The following is an 18,401-nucleotide window of genomic DNA, read 5'->3' as shown; positions in this document are numbered from 1 at the left end:
TGCATGTTATTTTAGTGGGGGGCGAGAAGAGAGACACCCCCCCCGTTGCATGCATGCACCTTTCTCTCCCCTCCCCCACTTGACCCTGTGCAGGATCCGTCCTGCTTCCTGCACGGCTGCCCCCCTCCCGCCGCCACCCAGTGAAATGGATCCTTTATCTTGACACACACGACTTCTTCCTTAGCGGGGGGGGGGGGAGTCTTGCCAATAGGAAACACCCCTCCTGCTTCTCAAATATTGAATGCACCTGGTGTGGGGGGGGATGGAGAAGATCCGTGCACTGCGGGGGGGGGGGTCCCTGTCTAGGATTTGAGGTCGATTTGCTACGACTATGCACAGGATTTGAAACATGCACGGAAGGTGGGAAGGGAGGGGGCAGGAGAAAGGCGGGGGGGGGAAATCACCTTGATCAGAACTAGGTGAGAGAGAAGGAAGGGAGCGAGCAGGGAGGGAATCCTAAGAATAGCCGGAATCCCAGATTTCATTTAAAATTATTATTATTAAGGTTGCAGTCCTCGTGGTAGGGAGAGGAAAGGGAAACAAGTCTCCCACATCCTGGGAGGAGGGCAAGAAAATTATTTTTTTCTTCTGAGGTGGCAAAAGGAAAATTGAGAGGCTATTCATTGAAACATATTGGTTATAATTAATCATAATAATGTTGTAGCCCTCTTGGTTACAAGGAGGAGAAAGGAGAGCAATTTTCGCATGTCTTTGATGTTGTAAGGGGGGAAATGCTTCTGAGGAGTCAAAATAAAAATTGAGGGGCATTCGTTGTTGTTCTGCATGACTGTGAGTTTTTGAAACTTAAAAATTAACAGATGCACACGTTTAAAAAATACTGTGAGGAGGTATTGGTTGGAGCAGCATGTGTTTTGGGTATACATAAGGCTGAATAAAGGGTGCTCTCTAAAGAATGTATTGGGGATTGAGTGATACTTGCAGTTTCGGAGAGGGAGCAAGAGACTGTCTATCATGACCCCCAATGTAGGTTTGTGATTGTCATCCACCTCAGCCCACCTGCAGTCTCCATGCCCCACAGCGGCCTGCTTTTTGAAACATAGAATAGTTCAATCGTCGAACCATGGAGTTGGAAGGAGCCACAAGGATCATCTAGTCCAACCCGTTTGCAACGCTGGAGTCTTTTGCCCAATGTGGGGCTTGAACCCACAACCCAGAGATTGTGTCTCTTGTGGCAGAAAAGCATTGGTGTGTGTCTTCCTCTGCTGAGGATTGGGGTGTCCCCTTGCGCAGCAATGTGTTAATCGGTTCTGTGTTTGTCTTATGCGTGTGTGTGTATCGTCCAGGACATGCAACCCTGATGGTTTGAGGTGGGAGGCTAGATTTATAATTTCCAAGAATGACACTTTTCTTTTTTAAAGGGGGATGGTGAGTGGAACAAACACAAACTTGAGCTGTGACTTTGACTTTCCCTCCATTTGTAGGACTTTGCCTCTGGCCTGGCCTGTTTTTTGGTGTGTCTGGGGATATTGCTCATAGCTTCAGCCTGTACATTTCTCTTTGACATTCCTGGGCTATCATGTTTGAGGCCGGGGTGTAGCTTCTCAACTTTAGAGGAGGTTCTGGGGTTCCTACAAGCCACACCCTGTGAACCGGAATTCCTATACATATATACTACTGGGATAAACAATATGGATTTATATACGGTTTGGGTAACGAGAATTTGTCTATTGTTTCCGGGTTTGTAGGGCTGATTCTGTGTAGGTTATCCTGTGTACACTTTTTTTGTGTGTGGCTTTTCCTAGACACAAACATCTGGTCCTGTTTCTATCATAGGCAGAAGTTCCTTAGTTTTTCTGAAAACAAACAAACAAATCAATAATGTTTTGTTAGTTACCTGTGCAGTCTTGAAGAGGAACGTATTTATTGAGGCAGAAATTTGTGCAGCTTGTGCAGGAACCTGATGAAATGCCCCGTATTCCGCAAAAGCTTCCAACATGCCATATCTTTTCCATATTACCATGCCACAATGAAGCTGCTTACCCAATCTGGAGCCTTTTCTGCTGGTCTAGATCTTTTCCCATGCTCCAACTTTAAGGAAACAGGTGTGAAATAAAGTACAGTGAAGTGGAGTGCCTCTGAGCATGTGCAGAGTCCCTTGCCTTTACCAAAGACAACCTTCCCCAAACACATAGAATGAGGGAGGCAGATGGCACACATCTCAAAGCAACAGGCTCAAGGCACCAGGCAAGATGGCGACCCTTTTCTCTCTCCCCCTCTTGCACTCTCACTTCCATATAAAGAAATGGACCATTGCTTCAACCCTGCCAGCAGGATGTGCATCTGGGACTGGCAGCAGTTTTGAGGCTGCAGAAAACAAATGCTGAGGGGCTGTTGAGCTCTGCCTCACCTTTTCTCACAGCAGAATCAAAACACTTTTATTTCCTCCTTAGAAACTGTTGGAAGCAACTCCCACCATTCCTTGCTATATTGGCCCTGCTGGGCCTGGCAGGGGCTGATGGGGGCTGGAATCCAACAAAGTCTGGAGGGTTATAGGGTCTCCAGAGCCATTCTGAAGTCTCTTCTTAAACTTACAGCTACTTGCTTTCGAGGAAGGTCATTTACGTCCATTTCCAGGCAGGGAAAACCAGTGCTTTTGGGTGTGAAATGTGCTGTGTTTATTGCCTCAAGGTATCTTGGAAAATCCTCCCTTGCAAGGATAGGGAGGGTGCTTTGACAGCCCATCAATTTTTCACTGCAGCGCACCTGTACGCCACAGGTACTCTGTGAACAGCCTGTGTTGACTCTGTGCCTGTACGTGTGTGTGTGTGTGTGTGTCTGTCAGGAATTCAGTGTGTGTTTCTGAGCCTCGAGGAGAAATAGTGAGAGGGTTTGTGGGCAAATGTCAGGAAGTGTGTGTGTTGGGGGGGGTCTTCCTTGAAACTCCCATCTTTAGTTGTCAAAAATGAACACTGGAAACACTTTTTCCTTCCTGGCTGTTTATTTTCTATTTGTTGTGCAGTTTCTCTTTCCCTTTCTCACAAATGTTATGGTCCCAGAAGCCTCTCTTGCTTCCTAGTTCGTCTGGTCTTGAATCCAGTTTGGCATTCTCCAAGACTGGAGAGGTGAAGAGTTTGTCGATGGTTCTGTCATTGGGGCCCAGTTAAGCGGTGTACTTATTGAACCCTATAGCCTTGCTTTGAACAGTTGGGTGGCACAGGTGTTTTGCATTTTTTAAAAAAATCAATTTACATACACTTTTTTTTAATTAGCTGCTTTCTTTGTAACAAATTGGCTGCCCTCTTTTTAGGAGATGAGAATAATTTATATTTCATGCATAAACCTCTGGGCAAAAAACCAACTCTTACCCAGTTATTCATTGCTTTTATAGTCTACCTTTTTCTCAGTGAGTTCAAGGGAACCTAATTAGTTCTTTCTATGCCCTTAGAATCTTTGCAACAACCCTGTGAGGTAGGATAGGTTGAGAGAGAGAGGGGCCTAGTTTCCACAGAACACTAAGCCATGTTTAATGGTAACAATAGTTAATAAACATTTGTTAAACCTGGGACTCCTGGCAGTCAGTCACTTAAACCTCATTTCATTAACCCTCCCCCCATTAAAGCAGACACAAGCCAGGAAGATCCACTCTTCAGCCGTGGCTCGGCTGCTTTTGGGTGGTGGTGGTGGGAGGTTCTGGTTCGTACCTCTAAACTCTGGTTAACGTTAACTGAGGTTTGCAAACCAGCTGGGTTACTTAATGCTAAGCCACGGTTTGCAAAAACATAGTTTGGTGCTGTGTACAAACCTTTTTTATATGTATATACCTTTTTACAAAACAGGCCAGTCATTGGCTTAAGGTTCCCAAGTTAGCTTCATGGCTGAGTAAGAAATTGAACCCTGTTCCTCTGCATTGGGACTCAGGGGTGTGGATGTGTCAGATATGGCTGATCTCCAGCCGCTGTTGATGGGCCTGCCTGTGCAAATGATATGCAAATGATGCAAGTTATTAAAATAGGCAAATTGTCCACAGCCCTATAGCTTTCAGAGTGGTAGTTCTGGGTGTCAGGGAGGTTGTCGGTTGAAGCTCATTATGGTTCTGGGTGGTGATGAAGTCCTGGTAATGATTTGCTGACCTGCTCTGATGTCAGAGAAGGACAAAAGAAGGAGGGCCATCAGACACCAGGATCCTAGGAAACAAAGAGCGGAAGATGAGCGTATACACAGGAACAAAGGTAAGAGGAGAAGATCAGAGCGAAGAAAACGAGGGGGTGATCTTGCTGACCTATGCTTACAGCTTTGGGCCTCTGGTGATAACAGTAGATATTTAAAGTTTAAAATGTGCTGCTTTTGTCTGCCATCTTTGAGCCCCATTTAGTCAGTGAGTAAATTGCCATCATGTCACGAAATCTTTACAAACAAACATTTAAGGAGGATGATTTTGACAGGAAGATTAAAATCAGTGCAGCTGCTGCAAAGGAAGCAGAGCATTCATCTGGCCGGGTGAAAACCTTGCATGGGGCCTAGAGATGGAAGGGACAGGGTGCTCAAAGAGAAAACTAAGGAATATGGCGTGCCTGTAAGGCCAGGAGAAAGATGGACTTAAAAAAATATAGTATTGGTCAGCAACTGAAGTCACCTGTTCTAGGTGTGGCCCACCACGTCACCCCTTTGTTGATACCTGAGAGGTGAAAGAGAGTTGCCAATATAGTGGCATCTGTGGCAACAGCCACCTGAGGGTGCCCCTATGGAAATTGGAAGTTGAGGCCTTGGTCTTTCAGCCCAACTCCATTGTTGAAGTGGTTCTCTGACAATGAGCACACATGGAAGTCAAGGCAGACAACTGGTCCGTTTTACTAGCCCAAAACTGACGACCCCCCCATGTCCAGGGGTTCTGCAAGATCTCAACCACACATTCATCTTTCTCAGCCCTCTCGCGAGCAAATCGGCTTGAGCTGGAGTGACCTAGAACTTTCCACGTTCAAAATGTGTTTTCTCTACTGAGTCCCTGTAGTTGCTGACCAGGGAGCAGCAGAGAGATGAAGAAGAAGCTGGATGCTTATAGGCTGTAAGGAAGCTGGGGGAATTGGGGTGTGAGGGCATATGCAGGGTGCTTTGGGGCAATAACGGCCTGCGGAGGGTCGCGAGGATCAAATATTCTGTTCTTAATTGCTTCTTAGAACGAATCCATCCCCGCTGAGCAAATCTGGATTTATTCATCTGTTACAATTAGCATTTTAAAATACCCATGTGAGTCTGGAAGACTTGGGTTTCTCTGGGAAGATCTTCTGCCTGTGGGGTTTATTAAGGTAGTTGCTAGATTTGAGTAATGGAAGCAGTGGGCAGAGGGGGATATGTGTTGCCAATTGGTAACTGTTTCCTTAAATACCTATTCACGTGGAAGTAGGAAAGGGGGGTTTGATTCACTTCTCATTTAAACGTGAACCTACCTTATCTGCTGTTTTCAGAACAAGACAGGAGCTGAAATGCAGGCACCTTTCAAAATCTGCTCTTCTCTGAATTTTTCAGTGCTGTTCTTCACCCAAGGAATGTGTATCAAAATGCATATACAGTGGTATCTTGGGTTACAGACGCTTCAGGTTACAGACTCCGCTAACCCAGAAATAGTACCTTGGGTTAAGAACTTAGCTTCAGGATGAGAACAGAAATTGCGCACCAGCAGTGCCTTGGCAGTGGGAGGCCCCATTAGCTAAAGTGGTACCTCGGGTTAAGAACAGTTTCAGGTTAAGAATGGACCTCTCGAACGAATTAAGTTCTTAACCCGAGGTACCACTGTACTAGGGCACAGTTTGCACTAACAAACATATATCACTGAAAATAACATACAAGTATGCATTATATTAGGAGAAAAGGCATACCAAAACTTGCATGTTATGAAACATGCATCCACCCTGCGTGGATGTATACAGTCCTTGTCTCCCTGCGAATAACTACCCTGCCTTGTCTGCCTGTCCCCCTCCGGTTTTGAAAGATTTAGGAGTCGTAATACAGTGGACAATCTCCTTCATCCCAACCCAGTTTATCTGCTACTACAAACATGCCTCCAGTGTTTGCGGAGAAGGGATTAGAAAGTTTTATGGCAGTGTGCTAAGAAGGGAGAAAAGAAGTGGAATCTCTCCCAGCTGAGAAAGCCCTCTGAAGGTTACAGAAACAGCAGCCCTGGCAGCAAAGAATGCTGAGGTGGCGGTTTGTTTGCCACACGCCCAAAGCACAATTCGGGCAAATCCCTGCCCTCCCACTGACCTGACTGCTATTGCAGTTCATAACCCTGGTTGGAAATGAGGAAATCTCAGCTGTTTTTGTCCCAGCAACATATTAAAAGATGTTGTATGGATTTTATGGATGTAAGAGTAATCAGCAGTTTATAAGCTTCAGGCACAATCTGGCTGGAAGCTTTCCTGGAAAAGGTCTATTAAAATGAATGGTGGCTTCCTGATGGACTTTTATCCATAAGCCACATTGAGTCACTATCAAAGAAAAAGCTTGAGTACAAATAAATGTATAACAACAACAGCTCCCTGTGCGCCAGCCAACGCTCAGGTATTTCAGTCCTGCATGATTTGGGTATGCAAGCAAGTTTCCTGCGTACTCAAACTGAGCAGAAAGCAGGACTGAACTCTCTGCTCATCGTCATCTTATGGGCAGAGAGGTCAATCCTTCTCAGGACTATCCCCCCTACTCTCCTTGGGCCACCTTGGACAGGTGGACAGGACAGTCATTTGATGCCTTTATGACATCAGAAGAGTGATAGATTTGACCCCCTCTCTAGGGCATTAGAGGAGAATCTTTCCCAGCCATATTTGGAGATGCCAGAGGTGGAACCTGGGTCTGTTGCATGCAAAGCACGCACTCTGCTGCTGAGCTTGGCCTCCCCAGCAAAATGCACAATTTTAAAATGCAGTGGAGCAGGATATAAATTAAGCAAATTATGTAGAACAGAGCATGCAAGGGAAGCATGCACTGGGAATCCCAGGAGCAGATTTGTCCCTATGAGTGCTGCAGCTCCTACCTTCTTCCCCTCATTACAAGGCCAAAAGAAGTGTGGAGAAAACTGATTACTGAACTGGTAGGCTGCTTTGGCTGGTAGGGTTGAGATGTAAGATCCCTAACCTGTGAGCTCATCCTCCATGGCTAGTAAAATATCTACCATGGAACAGGGACAGGCTGCCAGTCTCTTACTTTCTGAGAGAGGAGAACCTGGTGCCAACATCAGAGGTGGAGCACAAGTTACAGGCAAATTTGAGGGGACGAGGTCTAACCACCACTACTAATAATAATCTGTAAGAATACTAATACTACTCTGCCCACCTGGCTGGGTTTTCCCAGCCACTCTTGGGTGGCTTCCATCACATATAAAAGCATAATAAAACATCAAACCTTAAAAACTTCCTGATAAAGGGTTGCCTTTAGATGACTTCTAAAAGTTGTATAGTTATTTATCTCCTCAACATCTGGTGCGAGGGCGTTCCACAGGGAGGGCACCACTACTGAGAAGGTCCTCTGGCTGGTTCCATAGCTTTCAACTCAAACCAAAACTGGCCCAAGCAATTATTTTTGTCACACCAGCAGCATTATTTGGAAAGCCTAAGCTAAAAACGGAGGGACACAGGTGGCGCTGTGGGTTAAACCACAGAGCCTAGGACTTGCCGATCGCATGGTCGGCGGTTCAAATCCCCGCGACGGGGTGAGCTCCTGTTTCTTGGTCCCTGCTCCTGCCAACTTAGCAGTTCGAAAGCATGTCAAAGTGCAAGTAGATAAATAGGTACCGCTCCGGCGGGAAGGTAAACGGCGTTTCCGTGCACTGCTCTGGTTCGCCAGAAGCAGCTTAATCAGGCTGGCCACATGACCCGGAAACTGTACGCTGGCTCCCTCGGCCAATAAAGCGAGATGAGCACCGCAACCCCAGAGTCGGTCACAACTGGGCCTAATGGTCAGGGGTCCCTTTACCTCTAAGCTAAAAGCAAACCTGTTTGCTCCCTTATTCATCTCTGTTGTTGGTTCTCCCCACTGTGACCATGAGGACTATAGGCTTTCATTGATGCATACTGAAATCTGTGATTCTCGTGGTTTTTACGTTAGCTGGTTTAGTGCTGGAATGGCAAAGCTGCAGAAAAGTTATAATAATAATTTTAAAAACTATGAATTCAGCCTAGATTGGGTGGCTGCTGTCTGCCAGAGTTACCCTGGAGACTGCCAGTCACAGCAGACGGTATTGGGCCCCAATGGACTAATGGTCTGACTCAGTTTGAGGCAGTTTCCGGTGCTTGTAACTAGTACAACCTGCTGAAGACTAGAACTCGCAACTGCTGAAGAATGTAACTCAGCATGTGAGTTAACCTCTGTACTCTTTGCAAGCTTCTTGTGCAATGTTTCGTTATTTGGAAATGGTATCTATGAGCTAAGCATTGCTCATTGGTTCTCCTTCACCCCTGTGCCTGTCGCTTAGTGTGCACACACAACTATGTTTTCCATAATTGCAGGTCTAGTCAGTCTTAATTGTACCTGTTTTAACGGCAGGAAGGCTGGGTGTTGTGGGGGGGCGGGGAGACACAAATTGACTTTTTAAACCAGAAGTGGGGATCCAGATGTCCCTGACCGTTGGCCATGATGGCTAAAGGGGCTGGTGGGAGCTGCTCTTGCTAATTTATTTACCACATTTTCTCCAAGTTTATACTCGGAGCAGTTTACAATGAAATAACAGACCAAAACAATGCCACAATAACCACAATGCACACAATTAAAATTATAATACAATTTACAACACCAAATGAACAGTTCAGTAATGACCAATTATTGTTGATTCAGTTAAAATGCATCCAGAAAATGAAACCTTAAATGACACCAACAGGCCAGTTAATACACCCCCCAGTAGCCATAAAGCCGATGAAAGTGGGAACTACAACAGTCAGATTTCTCTTCAACAGATATATTCACGAAAGGGAGCACCAGGGATGGCCTTGCCAATTCTTGTGGGTAGCCTTGCAAGATCGCTGAGCCAAGTTGTAGTTCAACAAAGCTGGAGTGCCTCACGTTCCCCCTCCTGCGTTTGGGGCTACAGCTCAGCTGCTGAGGACAGGCGTTGCACGCAAAAGGTCCCCTGTTCCGTCCCTGCTGCCTCCAGCTAAAAGGATCTCCAGTTCTGAGAAAGGGTCCCTCTTGGGAGAGCCACTGGCATGAGAATTGGACAGCAGGCAACTAGATGGACAAGCGTCCAGAACTAGCATTCGCTTGTAGCTGCTCAGGCTGACTGAAAGCTGTGATGAGGCCTGGTCTGGCTTTGGGCAGATCCGCACCACACATTTAAAGCACACCCCAGACACATTTAAAGGATACGACTTCTGCCAAAGAAGCATGGGAACTATAGTTTCCCGCCTCATAGATACAGTTCCCGGCACCCTTAGCAACCGAAGGATCCCAGGATTATAGAATCATAGAATTGTAGAGTTGGAAGGGACCCCAAGGGTCATCTAGTCCAACCCCCCTGCAAGGCAGGAATATGCAGCTGTCCCAGACGGGGATCGAACCTGCAACCTTGGCATTATTGGCACTGTGCTCCAACCAACTGAACTGTCCAGGCTTTAAAAGTATGGTGTGGATCAGCTTGGAAAAGTTTGAATGGCACTGCGGGAAATTTTTAAAAACGGAAAGCCAAAACAGACTTATTTACACCCTCATTCTTTCTGTTGAACTTTGAGTTGGTGATCAGAAAGGAAATGAGGTCACGTTGAAGGAAGTATCCTTTTCTTTTATTTGCAATCAGGAAGGCTAAATGCGTTTGCCACCTGCGAACCAGAAATACCAGTTTAGTTTTGAAAACAAAGCAATTACATCCTTGCTTCGTGACTGCATCACCGCTGTGGTTCCGAGCTGTTTCTGAGTCACTTCCTTTCCCTGGGTTGGCTTGGGAGAGCAGGGTGGGCGGACACATTGGCATCTCGGAAGCTGTTGCCGGCTGGCAAGGAGAGTGGGGCTGACACAAGATGCTTGGACCTGGGTAACACATTGCTAAAGAACCGGCCAAGCGTCTGGATTGTGTTCATGGAGGAATAAGCGGCTGTTAGCTTTGATACTGATGCAAAGCTTAAGAAGGGACAAATCGTTATCCAAATGAGGAGGTTAATGCCCAGATCCTATTTACCCGATTTACTTGAATCTAATGCTCACTTTTTTTGGCTAAATTATGTTGCGAAAATTTAAGGTGTGCATTAGATTTGATGTCATATTTACATTCACCAGCAAATACTTTTTTTGGTTTCACATTTATATCCCACCTCTCCTCTAAGGAGCTATATACAGTGGACACTCGGGTTGTGAACATGATCCGTGCGGGAAGTTCGCAACCCGCAGCGCCGCATGTGTGCATGCGTGGGTCGCGATTTGGCACTTCTGCGTAAGCGCTGAAACCTGGAAGTAACCAGTTCCAGTACTTCCGGGTTCGGCGCGGTGTGCAACCCATAATCGCGCAACCTGAAGCATCTGTAACCCGAGGTATGACTGTACATAGTTATTCCCCCAGCATTGTATTACCACAACAACACTGAAAGGTAAGTTAGGTGTGTACACACAGACAGACAGACAGACAGACAGACAGACAGATTCACCCCGTGAGCTTCATGGCTTGCCTAAGTGGCAATTTGAACCCTGGCCTCCCAGGTCCTAATCCAACACTCCTCCACTGCACCATGTTGACTCACTTCATTTGGATTTTATTTGAGTTTAGTTGGATATAAGTGCCCCTTTTGTGTGTTCTACTTGACTTGTATGCAATGCTTTGCCTAGTATGCCTTCAACTGGGGACTTTCGAAGTGAGCTTTGGGGTGTCCTGTGGTGCTGTAACAGCAAATTCGTCTACACGGGGAAACGCTGCCTGCTCTGTTTGTCTTTGGAGGCTGTATGCCAGGGAAGGCCAGTTGCCAAGGAGCCACAGCAGGAGCGGGCTTTTGTGCCCCGCTTGTGGGCTTCCAGGCAGCATCCGGTCGGGAAACAGGGATGGAGCTAGCTGAACTTACACAAGAGAGCCTGCTGGATCAGGCCAGCGGCCAGTCCAGCATTGTGCTTATTGTCCCTGCCACATCCTGTTCTCACAGTGGCCAACCAGACGCCTGTAGGAAACCCACAAGCAGGATTCAAGCATAAGAGCAACTGGTTTTCAGAAGCAGTTCAGCCTCCAACTGCGGAAGGCAGAGCGTAGCCACCTTGGCTGATAGCCATCAATAGCCCTGAATTCGCCCAATCTTCTTTTATTAATATATGTTTTTATTGGTTTTTGAAAATACAGCTGTAAAAAGATGCACTGATCAATAAAAGGAGAATAGAAAACCATAGTTGTAACTGTGCCCATTATTCTTTTAAAGCCATCTAGATACGGCCTATACAGCCTAGGACCCTCGTACCTATGGGACCGCCTCTCCCACAGAGGAACTTACGGTCTTCAAATAAAAACATCAGAGAGGTTAGGCTGGCCTCAACTAGAGCCAGGGCTTTCTCGGCTGCGGCTCCAATCTGGTGGAACGCTCTGTCACAAGAGACCAGGGCCCTGCAGGAATTGACATCTTTCCGCAGGGCCTGCAAGACGGAGCTGTTCCACCAGGCCTTTGGTCAGGGCACAGCCTGACTCCCTCCTTTGGCAATCTTTACAGAACTTTAGCTTATGGTTGCCATCAATTTGATTTTAATTAATTTTTATAATGCTTTTAGAATGTTGCACTATTTTATTGTTGTTAGCCACCCTGAGCCCAGCTTCGGCTGAGGAGAGCGGGATATAAATAAAATTTATTTATTATTATTATTATTATTATTATTATTATTATTATTATTATTATTATTTATTATTGGTGGCCACACTACCTCTGCGTGAAGAAGTGCTTTATTGTGGTCTGATCCACCAGGGCTCTTTGTATATCTTTCCCTATTCCTTCCACTCCTCCCTCGCTGAGAGACCTAGCATTCGGAGCCAGTTTGGAAATAGCTGTGGTACTTTAAGGCTGCTATAATCCTAAATCTTCATATTTGCTTTTCAGATGTTGTACAGATGAACAACCCCTCCCTCCTACTATCCAGAGGTGCATGCCTCCAATTTTCATCCCATCTCCCAATAGTATTTCAAAGGCTGGAAAGGCCTGGTTGTGTTAGGTGGCAGGGACAATAAGCACAACGCTACTCTGCCTTGCGTGCTGCCCGTGCTGAGCCTCTGATCTAGCTGTCATGGAAACCTGCTCATTAAAGATACTGAGCAGCAAACAAAGCGTAACTTTAATAACGATCAGTGTATTTGCATACTCCGTGCACAATTTGTGTTGCAGTTGAACCACCTTAGTTACGCTCCTGGCACACTTATTCAACAATGTACAGTGGTACCTCAGGTTACATACGCTTCAGGTTACATACGCTTCAGGTTACATACGCTTCAGGTTACAGACTCCGCTAACACAGAAATAGTGCTTCAAGTTAAGAACTCTGCTTCAGGATGAGAACAGAAATCGTGCTACGGCGGCAGCAGGAGGCCCCATTAGCTAAAGTGGTGCTTCAGGTTAAGAACAGTTTCAGGTTAAGTACAGACCTCTGGAACGAATTAAGTACTTAATCCGAGGTACCACTGTAATGGAATTTAACACAAAACTGAGGCCTTTTCAGTATCACACCATATTGTAAAAGGGGTCTGGCAACTTTGTTTTCCTCTTAGAGGCCACACTCCCAGGGTCTCTGTGTGTGTGTGTGTGTGTGTGTGTGTGTGTGTGTGTGTGTGTGTGTGATGCTCCTGCTGATGGACAGAGAGGCTAAAAATGTCCTGGATTTTCAGTTTTCTCTGTGACTACCTCATATTAGGAGGTGTCTTTGGGGTGAGGTGGTCTTGATACTTTTTATTTACTTTGTGGGTCATTTGTGGGAGCCTATCCTGGCCTAGCTGTTGAAGCAGGAAAAGTTTGTTAACGGATCTTAAGTTTACTACTTTTTTTTTTAAAAGCAAAACACTGGTGTAAGTTTAATTACAAAATTTACTACAGGATAGCTGCAGATCAAACTCCTCCAGGAATATTTGTTGTTTGGACATATATATATATGTGAAGAAGGGAAGGGTAAAAGAAAATAATGCACAAGGCAGTTTGTGTGTTTGCTTTAACAATCACGTGAACGAAAGTAGTGATGCATGTGGGGCCCAGTTTTAAAGTTGATGCTGCGTGCATAAGGGGGAAAAACAGCATCTTCATTCAAGGTCCTTGTTCTGGGCCGATGACCTATCCTGGCAGTGGCTGAGGGCCTAGTTTTAACTGAGTCACCAGCCACATGGTGGTGGGGTTTTAAACTGATGCTGTAATCTGTCTGGAAAGATGCGCAGGGCCTCCACCACCACCACCCCACTAGTGGGTGTGGTGGGCTGCTCTGTTTTTCTTTTCTTTGGTGCTAAATCAAGCTTCAAACTGTTCACTCCTATAGCTTAAGGGGTCAATATAAATGCTTGCCAGATGCTGCTTATTACACAGAGAACATGATGGATCATGCATGTGTGTGTCTGCAGAGGGAGGCTGCCTGCAGAGGGAGGCTGCCGGAGGCTTCCCCTGAGATACACTGACTGCAAGACCTTCCACAGAAGCATCTATATTATTATATCTAGTCTCTGTGCTGGCAGTGTTTTGTTTTTTTTAATTACCCACACAGCGAGGAGGTTTACTGGTGTGTGTCTGCACAGCCTGTACCTAAGGTGTTGCCTTCTTAATGACCCAGTTCACACATTAATGGTTTGCTGTGAACACACCTATAGTGGACTGCGTCTTTTCTGCACTTGTGCTGGGAGGAAACAAGCCATGATGATGCCTGCTAGAAAGGGCAAATCTCTCTATTTTGGCTTCTCTCACTTCCTCATTTTTCCAATATGAAGTTCAGTTCTCCACATTTCCACATCAATTTGCCATAACAAAAGAAAGAAGCATTCATCAGCATTTTAGGGTGAATTTCTCCTAAAATCACATTTTTGCAGAGCAAATTTCCCCAGTATAATGCAGTTTTGTATGCCTTTTAAACAAGTATATGCATTTTTTTCACACTTCACCTCAGTAATATGCAGTTCTGTACACATTGCTTGGCTGAGGAATGGCCTTGCTGAAGTTTGAAAATATTGAAGGATGGTTGTGCTCCAGTTCTTGAATTTGTTTTGGAAAATGGGCATAGTCGGCCAATCGGTGTTAAAGAAGGATAGAACTTTCTTTATGTATGCTACAACAGCAGCAAGAATACTTATTGCAAAGTATTGGAAGACACAAGACTTACCCACTCTGGAAGAATGGCAGATGAAAATGATGGACTACATGGAATTGGCGGAAATGACTGGCAGAATCCGAGACCAGGGAGAAGAGTCGGTGGAAGAAGATTGGAAGAAATTTAAAGACTATTTACAGAAATATTGCAAAATTAATGAATGTTAGAATGATGTTTGATTGAAGTTAAGTGGTTTCTAGCTGTAATGGTATAAAAGAATATGGAAAAATTGGATTTTTAATAGGTAAAAATTTAATGCTACAATATATTAAGATCAAAGACCAGGATAATAAGGAGGGAAAGGAATTGCTGAACTAATAAATTGAACTGGAATACAAAAAAGGGAGGTATGAGGAGGTCCGGGAAACAAGTAAATGAAAGATAAGTGACGAAAAGATGGAATTATTTTTAACTGTTTTTTCTTTTTTCTTTTTTCTTTTTCATTATGTAATACTGTGAAAACTTTAATAAATATATTTATGTTTTGGAAAATGCAAATTGCATTGGATTGCACATTACATTGCAAACTGAATCAGATTTCTTCCCCATCCTTATCCCTGGTGTAGCGTTGTGTTCCAACCAGGGAGCGTCCTTTTATTTATAAAAGTATTTTTGTACTGCCATACCATAAAGTAGAGTGGTGTGCAACATTAAAACATAAAAAACCATTAAAAACAATACAGACCATCAAGTGACTAGCTAATTTAAAAAACTGAAAATTAAATGGCTACAAAGACCTGTTGGTGTAAAAAGGTCTTCAAGAGCACTTGAAAGTCAAAAGCAGGGTTTGCCTTCTGAATCTTTGCTGGAAGAATGTGCCACAAGATGTATATCACTACAAGAACCTTGAACCTGTTTGCTTGTTCTCAGACGAACTGCAGATGGTAAGTCAGGAACAACCCTCGACTATAGATACTGTTTTTGGGGGAGTAAAACAAACCGCAATCCCTGATTTCAAGGGAACACAAGGCCAGGGATTGTGGTTGGTTTTGTCCCAACACAAGCAGGGAAGAATGAAGTGGGTGCAATTCATTTCTGCACAGTAAGCCTTATCTTATGGCCTTCTATGAACAGGCAGAGTCAAGTGCTCTGGAGGGCAGGCAATGCAGCTGTGTTTCTGGAGCATAGATGCACAGGAGCAGAGAAAGCTTCCTTTTGCCCACTGGTCCATCAAATCAGAAACTGAGACGGCTTCTCTAACCTGGAAAATAGGGACACTTGGAGCGTCTGTGCTGTGGCTCACCAACTGATGCAGTAGAGAGGCAAGGGAAATGCTGAGGATTGACCTGAAAACCCTCCCAATATATAGGTCTATAGGTTTGCAAGTGGTGGAATGGCAAGCATGCTGCTAGATCCATTAAGAGGGAGTGCTGCTCAGACCCGCCCTGTGCTGTCTGGCCATCTACTTCCCCTGGCTTGCATTACGTCACCTGCTACCGTGTGGTTCAACAGCTGCCACTTAAGATATTCAACACTAGGCAACAAATCTAGTACATATTACTCTGAGGTGGAAAAAGATCACAGGTGTAGGCAGTTCTTATTTTTCCAAGGCTATCTATGCTTGCATTTGTGCACCCTATAACTGACTGTTTATTTGCAGCTTGGATCAAAATGCAGAGCACGGCCAATTGTAGGTTTGTGAAGGTATTGAGGGGTTCCTAATAGAATGACAAAATGGAAATGCATAGGATTCTTTGCTTCCTATTTTATATAGATTTTTAGTGGGCTTTAAATTTTATTTTTTAAAAACATAGCATTTGCTTCCTCCAGTGCTAAGCATGATACTTATATACAGTATTTATTTTGAACACTGATAATTGACTGTAACAAAGAGATTAACTGCTTGATTTAAAGAAAAATTCACATTGTGAAGGCCTGTCTAAACAGTGCAGTTTTCAGAAGGCGTGTGAAAGAACGCAGGGACAGTTCCTATTGAACCTCTACTGGCAGGGAGTTCCACAGGGCAGGGTTGTCATTGTATGTGCCCTACAAATGAGCTGTTTGGTTCCTCCCCCAAAATTAACCAGGTCACTCAAATACAAATTTCAAATACAGTGGTACCTTGGGTTAAGTACTTAATTCGTTCTGGAGCTCCGTTCTTAACCTGAAACTGTTCTTAACCTGAAGCACCACTTTAGCTAATGGGGCCTCCCGCTGCCGCCGCACCGCCAGAGCACGATTTCTGTTCTCATCCTGAAGCAAAGTTCTTAACCTGAAGCACTATTTCTGGGTTAGAGGAGTCTGTAACCTGAAGCGTATGTAACCTGAAGCGTATGTAACCCGAGGTACCACCCTATTTGTTGAATCCAGAACTTCTGTGTCCAGATGTTAGACATCTTGATGTCTCCAGAATCTTTATGAAGGCAGACTATGATAGTTACCCATTATGATTACTACATTTATATTCTACCTTTCTCTCAAGAAATGTGCATGGTTCTCCCCACTCTCCATTTTTATCCTCATGACAGCCTTGTGAGGTAGGTTAGGCTTGAGAGACCGTGACTAGCCTAAAGTCCCCCAGTGAGTTTTATGGCTGAATTGCAACAGGGGTAAACTGACCCTGAATTTCTTGGTTCTTGTTAGTTGCTGTAGCTTGTATAGATGGTTAAAGTTTTATTGGTTGTGTTTGTTGCAGCTCGTTTTTGTGCTTTATTGTGTAAGATGCTTTGGGTCACATTTATGAGGAAAGTGACTAATAATGGTCTGTGGTAGATTTGTCCTGGATTGAATTTCAGTGTTCTATAATTTCGGTTTCTGTGGGCGGTGAATGCTAATTAACATCATCTTGGGTCGTCATCTTCAGCCACCCAATTTCACTGGCTCTGGGAATGTGCTGGTATCAGTGAGTGACGTATTTACATATATTGCTGAAAAGGAGTGAAGGTCAGGTGCTCTGTCTGGGTGAACTGGGAAGTCTATGAAAGAGAACTCAACTTGATACTGAAAATTCATTAAAAAATTAGCATTTTTACAGCACTCTCTAGCTCTTCAAAGTGCTTTGCAAACATTTACAGCTGCCCTATCCTATCAGCAGTGTTATCCCTGTTTTATTTTATTTATTTTAAAGATTTATATCCTACCTTTCCCAGAGTGCGACCATTCCCAGAGTGGCTCACCAAGTATTAAAATGAAAAAACCCAACATTATAAAAAGCTCCAAAAATAAATGGATCCAAATTTTATTTATTTCGGGTATTTCTTACATGCTCTTCACCACAAAGTCCAGGGTGGGTGATATTTTAAAAACAAACAAACCCAATTTATAATCAGTATGAAAGAATATGAACATACAATTTTGAAAGAGAGGAGCAGAAGAAACTCAGCCACAGCAGAATTAATGTTTTATTTATTGGCTGATGGGCAGCGAGCTAACCCTACTGGGTTGCCTGCATGACCCAGTTCTGCATGGGGAACTTCATCATGTAGCTGATCCCTGAAGAAAGCAGATTTGCTAGCCCTGTGCCCAGTGCTCTGCTTGGAAAGGGACTTTGATAGGTGGGCAGGATAACCTACCTTGCAATCATCTGGCAGCTTAATGATGCCAGGTGATTGACAGGTGGGTCATCTCACCCACCTGTCAGAGTTTACCTGTGTGGGGTGGGGTCAGATAATAACCTGGCTTTCCATGCCAAAACGGTTCTCCACCCATGCTTCACAGCAACTGGAACAATATTTTTAAAATATTGTTCAGCTGCTTGAAGAGTGGGCACCATGTCTGCACCATAACACACAGGTGTGGTACTTCAACCCAATGTGCAATCTTCAAGGGACTGGCACCCATTGCTTGCTTCTTCTAGACTTGGCTGGGTTGGGATGGTTGTTGGTAGACCACCAGGCTTCTCTGCCAGTGTTTGAGGGCTCATCCAGACTTCCACTTGCCCTCTCAATCAGAAAACCACGGCAAAACCACTTGGACCCGTGCCTAGAAAGAAGGGGACAAGCAGAAAACCACTCATGGGACATGTGGAAGTGTGGATGAGCCCTTGAGTCTGGCAGAAGGTTACCATGTCCTATTAAATTCTGTTACTGTATTGTTGTTATTTTTCCAAGGGGCCATTGAAGTTGACCCTCCTTAAGAGGTTGCGCCAACTGCTTTGAGTTGCACAGGGCTGACAACCTTGCTAGCCTCTTTAAAGCGCAATTTCTTAGCAGAGTGCCTTGTTAAGAATTTAA

At 44.7% G+C, this 18,401-nt stretch overlaps 1 protein-coding gene across 1 annotated transcript in view; it reads left to right on the top strand.

Moving 5' to 3' along the window:
* HIP1R (huntingtin interacting protein 1 related) overlaps window positions 1-18,401 on the top strand; it is a 64,599-nt gene that overhangs the window by 516 nt on the left and 45,682 nt on the right. The gene's annotated exons all lie outside the window — the stretch shown is intronic.

This window comes from Podarcis liolepis (genome assembly GCF_965112155.1).
Source record: "Podarcis liolepis genome assembly, chromosome: 15".
Lineage (NCBI taxonomy): Eukaryota > Metazoa > Chordata > Lepidosauria > Squamata > Lacertidae > Podarcis > Podarcis liolepis.
This window is presented reverse-complemented; position numbering and strand designations above follow the sequence as displayed.